This window comes from Amblyomma americanum, chromosome 4 (assembly GCF_052857255.1).
Source record: "Amblyomma americanum isolate KBUSLIRL-KWMA chromosome 4, ASM5285725v1, whole genome shotgun sequence".
Taxonomy (NCBI): Eukaryota; Metazoa; Arthropoda; class Arachnida; order Ixodida; family Ixodidae; genus Amblyomma; species Amblyomma americanum.
This window is the reverse complement of record NC_135500.1, coordinates 73,989,233-73,996,943: the sequence shown is the minus strand read 5'-3', so window position 1 is coordinate 73,996,943 and position 7,711 is coordinate 73,989,233. Positions and strand designations below refer to the sequence as shown.

General features: G+C 44.6%; 1 pseudogene; it reads left to right on the top strand.

The window, feature by feature from the left end:
• The first annotated feature begins 1,586 nt into the window (after positions 1–1,586).
• On the top strand, positions 1,587–4,827 carry LOC144129571 (uncharacterized; annotated as a pseudogene).
• The last annotated feature ends 2,884 nt before the right edge of the window (positions 4,828–7,711 follow it).

The following is a 7,711-nucleotide window of genomic DNA, read 5'->3' as shown; positions in this document are numbered from 1 at the left end:
CACACACCTAAAAACAAAGTAAAACCACAAGTCCATTAGGTTTGGGCGACAGGCTTACAAAATTCGGCAAGCGAAATAACTGGGAAATAAAACTCTGCAAGCGAAGTAATAAGAAAGTGAAGAAAAAGTCCCCTCTCCGAAGCAAGCCATAAAAAAAAATGTCGTATGAAGCACAAAACCAAGGAAAAGGAGCAGCGCAAAAGCATGCAACCACAAGAGAAGAAAGGACAAGACACGGCACAAAACGCGAAAACAGCACTCGAGTCTTGTCCTTTCTTGCGTGGTTGCATGCTTTTGCGCTGCTTCTTTTCCTTGGTTCAAAATGCACTAACTAGGCTAAAAAGAAGTTTTACTGAAGCAAAAAGTTTAAGGCAAGCATCCTGAAAAACAGCACCAAAAGCGACGCTTACCACAGTGTGCTTGGTTGGCACAAAATCTTCGCGAGAAATAGCCTTTGTCCATGCTGCCTTTTGTGTCTTGTCGGCAGGAAACTTGTAGACGCGGACACTCGGACCACCATCATAATTTGATCTGCAGCCTGGGGCGCAGCAGCAGCAAGGCATTTCAGAACTGAGGCTACGCAGGTTCAAACACGCAAACGAAGCCTCTGCAGATGAAAAAGCTTGCACAGTTCTTGTGCTCTTCCGTGAAAACGCGACACATTCGCGTCAGCTAGCACCATGACCATGTGCGTACTGGTTGTCTCAGTGTTCCCAACCAACTTAGGATGCGGACTGGCATTAGCTTTCAAGCGCAAGTAGAGTTTGATATTAAACATTGTTAAAGCCGCAGTTGACAGCAAGGATGCAAGGCTTAACACGACATTTATTTTTGCAATATTTCAAACTATAAGCTCGTTAATATAAGCGTGGCAGAAATAAGAAAAGAGCTTTCTTGAGTTTTATTTGAAGCGACAAGAAAATAGCCAAGTTCGAGCCAAGCCAGGCTAATTCCAAATGCGATCGAGGGAACAGAATTTTTCCGCTTAGTCAGTTTTCTCCCAGATGGCGCCACGTCAACCTGCTGCGCGCTGCACCTCTTAGCAGTGACGTAGACGCTTGGCGAGGAGGTCATGCGGGGGCCTTGTAAAGTTATCTAGGTGGTATTGCTTCGACAGAGTTCCCGCGTTTCGGACAACAGGCGGGGGAGTGCGGGGGGAGTACGGCTTGGCATCCCTTTTCCACTGGGGTGCACACCTCGCAGCTGTGCTCACTGGTGACATCGACGGGGCAGTATTAGAAAAACAGTCTCTCCCCCTCCCTTCGACGAACTGTGAGAAAATCAGCACCGCCCCCTGTCGTGTGCGGTGCCACCAGTCTTCGTCTGCTCGCTTGATTGGACATCGTTCTCTGAACTGTATTCCCCAGTCAGGGATCTGGGGAATGCAAAGGGTATACAGCGACCTGCTGGTTTGGTACCGAGACCCGTTTGCTAAGAGACTCGCTCCCTAAGAGAGAGGAATTCTAAGCTGCTCTTACTTGTACATTATGTAAAAAGTTTTCCTTGCCTTTCCCTACGTAACCGCGGCTCCGATCTTCCTCGTCCCATCTCCGGCCCGACCACGCTATCTGCATCCCAACATCTGGATGGCAGCTGTGGGATGGACAGGTCAAGTCACCGGCTCCAGCAGCATAGTGACTCACGGCATCAAGTATGCTTCTGAAGACTGAGAGATGGACACGTCAGGTTACCGGTTCCAAAGGGCCGCGGCAGCTACGTGATTGACGGCGCCAGCTAAATCTCGGCAGGGTGAGCGCCGGATGTTTGCCATTCATTTCGCCAGCCCACATGGGCACAGGAAGATAGTAGTTGGATGTTGGGTTATCTGGGAAATTAAATTTTGGCAGCTTTGGGTTTTCTTCGCTTCAAGCTGAAGCTTGTATTTTAGTCGGGATTTGCGGCACGAGGTGTGATGCGCAATGGACAAGTTGAAGGTAAAGGACCTCTTTGAGATTTTGGAAGAACTGTGCATTTTGTTGTACTCCACTAAAACACTAGAAGCGATCATGGATTGTTATACGGGCGGAGGAGGTGCGATCGAGGAGTCAGACGAGGCGTGGGAGAAAATAGACCATATGCGAAATGCACAGCGCAAAATCTAGTCCACAAGTTGAGAGTTAGGTCCGCCATCTTGGTAACGGCGAGTAAGCAGCATAACCGCCATTACTCTATGGGAAGCGGAGACTGAATGCGCAAGGCCCGCGCGGATTCACAAGCCGCAGATCGACCCACATCGTATAGCGAAAATGCCGACGCACTGCTGTGTCCCCTGGTGTAAACAGCGAGGACCCAAGGATCCAGGCAGTAACAAGGTGCGTGGTATTTACTTTCACACCCGTGTTAATCCGTGCCCGAGAGGTAGGGAAACATCAGACGTACCCGGTACTCCTTATTAATAGTCGTCTCGGTAAAAAAGATAAATAACCTCGAGTTGACTACAAATGAGAAGTACCGTGTTGTACCTTAACCGATGTTAGTGAAAGTTGTGAAAGGCTTCATTTCCTTCTCGCGTCAACCCCGCGGTGTGCCCGTGTTATATGCATGTACGGCAGCACGATTTTTTTTTTTACCCAACAGCCGTGACAGCAGCCGTGTCGTTAGAGCAAATTCAGATGCTGTGAATGTGCAAAGGCAGTAAATATTAGGGACATGGCGCTCGCTCTTGTATGTCCGTGGTCACAAGGGCGTGCATTAATGCCGAGCTTTGCTCAGGTACAGGCTAACATTTGAGCCGCGATTGAGATGCCGGATAGTGCGCATAATGCGGTGAACGCACATTCCTCGCGCCGGTGGCACACGGGGACTTACGATCGTGATCAATTATCGCTCTTACGCGGTCAACTAACCGAACCGCACTGAGTTTGCCGAGCTCTAGCGCACAACACGATCGCCTACGATTGCGGCCGATAGCAATTTGTTTAATAATCCGCATCGCGAAAAATCGCGATCGAAAGTGCCCGCTGGACAGCCTGGTAACAAACACTTGCACCGTTGCGGTTCAGCTAAGTTTATTATCAGGCGGAGTATTTTTAAATGTCGCGCGCTCGTCAAAATATTCATGTATAGCAAATATAGGTTACTGATGAATTATTTGCTGATACAGGTATTAACTACATGTACAACTCTTGAAACTTGCAGGTTTCTTATCATCGCTTCCCAAGAGATGCCACATTATACAAAAAGTGGATCATCGCCATCAAGCGCGACGAAGGGAAATACTTCAAGGTGACAAAATGCACAAGAGTGTGTTCAAGGCATTTCGTGCCATCAGACTTTATTCCTGGTATATCATGCGGCAACAACTTACTGCGACAAACAGCCTGCCCCAGTGTGTTCAGCTTTGGCAAAAAGCAACAACTTAGCAAATCCCAAAAGAAGCGAACATTGAGCGCCTGTCCACAAGCACATCAGATTTCAGATCAAGCTGTTGCTCAAGCACTGACTGTAGAAGACAGTGCAGCAGAATTTTTTGGTGACCAGTCTACTGATAGATCGTCTACAGCAGCTTTAGAGTTCGAAGCACCTGAAACAGAGAGATACCGCCAGCTGTTCACCTGCTCCTGGTACAACCCCTTCATTAGGTAGTGGCGAGCCTATCAGTGAAGTAGAGCGTCTCGAGGGTGTGGTTCCGCCAGCTGTTCACCTGCTCCTGGTACAACCCCTTCATTAGGTAGTGGCGAGCCTATCAGTGAAGTAGAGCGTCTCGAGGGTGTGGTTGCCGCACAGGCAAATGAAATAGACAGACATAAATATGAATGTGAAGTCCTCCATGAGCAGCTCCAGACGAAGAAAGAGTTGCACTTTTCACTCCAAGAAAATCGCCGCCTCACTGCACGCCTTGAAGAAAAATAAATTAGGACAAGCTTTGGCATTGACCGTTTTAAACACTCAAATGAGGACTTCCTTGCTTACACAGGAATACCATCATACCAGCAATTCCTGGCATTGTTGGCTTACACCAACCCCGGAAAGAATGGGAGTAATGTTTTGAGGAATGCAGGCATCAAAGCCAGCGGAGGCCGACGGCGGAAGCAGACGGCAGAAAATGAACTGTTCCTCGTACTTGTAAGGCTTCGTCTCGGCATCTTCGAGCATGACCTGGCACACAGATTTGGGATCACTCAGTCAACAGTGTCCTGTATATGTGTGTCATGGATTAACTTCATGTACATAAGACTCTGTAAACTACCACTCTGGGTATCAAGAGCTGAAATAGACGCAACAGTGCCCGCAGCATTCAGCACGTATTCAACAATAAGGGTTATTTTGGATGCAACAGAGATAAAGTGTGAGATGCCCTCCTCACTGTCTCTCCAGTCGAGCTCCTACTCTACTTACAAGACTTCAAATGCCTTTAAAGGCCTCATTGGTGTTTCACCAAACGGCTTAGTGAGCTTTGTGTCAGAGCTGTACACAGGTTCTATCTCAGACAGGGCAGCCGTACTGAAAAGTGGATTTCTGAACCTCAAGTTTTACAAAAATGATTCTGTCATGGCAGACAAGGGGTTCTTGATTGATGACCTTTTGGCAAGCAAAAGTGTTAAGCTGAACATTCCACCATTTCTGCACAGGAATGCCCTCTCTGAACAACAAGTCAGGGAAACTAAGGAGATTGCTTCATTGAGGATCCATGTAGAAAGGAGAATTAAGAAGGGTCAAATCATTTCATATATTTGATCGGCCGATCCCACTCACACTGGCTCCCATAATCAATCAAATCTGGACTGTGGCTGCTATTCTCACAAACTTTCGAAGCCCTTTGAGCAAACCTTCACAACCAAGCAGGCAACAGCTGGCACCTCAAACAGAGCTAATGAATGAATAACTTAAAGGATGACCTCTATTCACTACCTCAAACCATGCAGCAAGATAACACAGGAGCAGAAACTTCCCTCACCCCCACAATCAGAGGGCACAAGGACTAGAGTATTACGACTCAGATTTTGTGCAATCCTGTACGAAAAACAAGTGTAATAAAGGGAAACTAGAGTGATGCACTAAACTGTGCTGCACTGATGGGTCACACTCATGAAAGCGACCACTTGGCACCTAGATGAATGACCAAAATTTTGCTCCTTAAAAAGGGCTGGTGCCATCATGGCGGTAGGAATTCCGGTTCATTTTGTTTTGGAAGTGGCCACAAAATGCAGGCTTGCAGACTATGCAGGCGTGCCTGTTTCAATATGTTTGCATTGTACCATAAATGTTACTATATATATATATATATATATATATATATATATATATATATATATATATATATATATATATATATATATATATATATATATATATATATATATATATATATATATATATATATATGGTTGTTTTTTCTGCTGCTTTATAAAGTAATTTTCTTTAAGCGATAGATTAATCTAAGTATTATCCACCTGATTAGCACTACACATTAAAAATAAATAAAAATAAAACATTCCCCTATGCACCTTGGTTTCGGTGACTGTTGGCTCCCTTCATAGGTATATATATATATATATATATATATATATATATATATATATATATATATATATATATATATATATATATATATATATATATATATATATTTAGCGTTGCCGGGTATTTGTCAGTTGCAATGATTTATGTCAACCGTTTGTGAATTGCGATGACCAAATGTACCTGTTGCACTGTATGCCTTGTAGGGGAGCGCAGACCTCGTCAAGCCTTCTTTGGCTTTTTTTTCTGCGCTTTCCTCAGTATCCGTAATACAGAAATAAATTTGATTGATTGATTTTGATCAAATGTGAAGTAATCAATAAGTGAGCATCTTTCCCATTTCTTTCCTGCCCCTCTTCAGCACAATATGCTTCACAAACTAGCCCAAAAATCAACCGTTCTATTCTATATCACAAAGCCTGCTTTCAACTAGAGCTAGTTTTTGAAGGTGTAATTTGCTGCTGATCTAGTTAAACTCAAAAATAGCTTTCATGTGTCTGTATTTTATATATTCAGGAAATGCAAAAATATAGAATGGGTGGTGAAAAGAAAAGATAAACGGCCAGGAATACAAAGAAAGCCATTGTCTAGCACAGAAGCCTTATATATAAAAAATCACTAGCTGCAGTAAGTGTAGATCACTACAATGAAGGAAAACGAGTGTTCAAACCATAGTTGAATGCAATCTCAGAATTATAACACAGCAGTGTTGTGAGCAGCAAAGTAAGGCACAGCAGTACTGAAAAAAAACTCATCCAACTGTGCCTTAACATTGTCCCAACTTTCTTGATCAAAATAAATGCGCTCCACAGCCATCCACTTTTCAGAAAAGAATACAAAGTCTGCCCATTTGCATTCTTTGACAGCCATCTGTCCTAAAGCTTGGTAAATATACTCATCATTTCTCTTGAGCTGAGGTGTACCATCAACAAATGCAAGAGCGAAGTTTTTGCTTGTTACAGTGGAAGCTGCACTGTCCTTCAAAGAGAAGGGGCATTTTATCTCCACAGCACCATAGGTGCCTTCTTCCGGGTCAAAAACCAACCTATCCGGGCTTGCACCTAGTCATGGAAAGCCAGGGTGCACAGCAAGGCCACAATATTGCAAGGACACGTTGTGTCCTGCAGCTCTCCTTGTAGCGGCATGTCGCTCTGCTGCAAGAGCCTCATTTTTTGCCCATACTGTACAGCCCGTACCCGGGACAGATCCTTTGGGTCCAAGAGATTCCTTAAACCTTTCTCTGTCCATTCTTTCCCCCTCATGACCTTCCCAAAGGTAGATGCTGTGAGGCGGTGTCGTCGTGCCGAGTGCCACTTGTCGCTCAGGGCCTGCTGCCTGGTGTTTGATTCTAGCACCTGGGCTTCTTCAGGACCAAGCTGAAGGTGCTAGGAAAGAAAAACGATATTATGTATTTCCCGCAAGTCTTCACTTTATTGCATTTCAGCAGTTCTCAATAATCCTGCCTGGTGCACATCCAGTCTTTTTCGACTTTTGCTAGTAAAAGTGCATCAGATGACGCTAATGTGAGCATGCAAAATGTAGATTGATTCAATGGCCAAACTGAAGTTTTCCCAACTGACTGCAAGCCAGTCATCTTTCATGCCTTTTGTCAGCCGCCGCACAGCTGTTTGTGTTGTTATATTATGCTTCAGAGTTATTTCAGATTTTTGGCCTATTCTATGAAGTGTTAACAAGACACCGCCTTACACTAGGCCATCTACAAGAGGTGGAGCAGAAGAAAGAAATCACCCGCTGTCGCAGGCATCATAATCACTGTGCAGCATTTGGCTGCGACAATGGCAACAGAAAGTTCGAACTGTTGGCTGTGCAAACATGCTGCATGCTTCACGGCTTAGTATTCTCAAACACTTCATTCTGAGAGAAAACATGAGCCATGAACTGGATGGTCACCTTGGCTGTAAATGGAAAGTACAAGACCGCAACCAGCGAGAAGAAAAGTGCTGCTTCATTATGAAATTTAAGTTGGCTTTCACCACTAACTGCTATTTTTGTGGATTATTAACCTACAGTGCCTTTAGCAAAGGGCTGATTGCATGGCTTAACATGGCTATCACTGTGCTTGGTAAATAAGCATATTAAAATTCCGGTCACCACGCTGGTTCTTTACCCTGTACGACTGCCCCTGGCACTCGTCAAAAGTAATATAACAGCTGAGTGAGCTCTGACTGATGCTCATTACTTTCAATGATCATTATGTGAATGACAAATTGCACAAATAAAAAACCGGAAA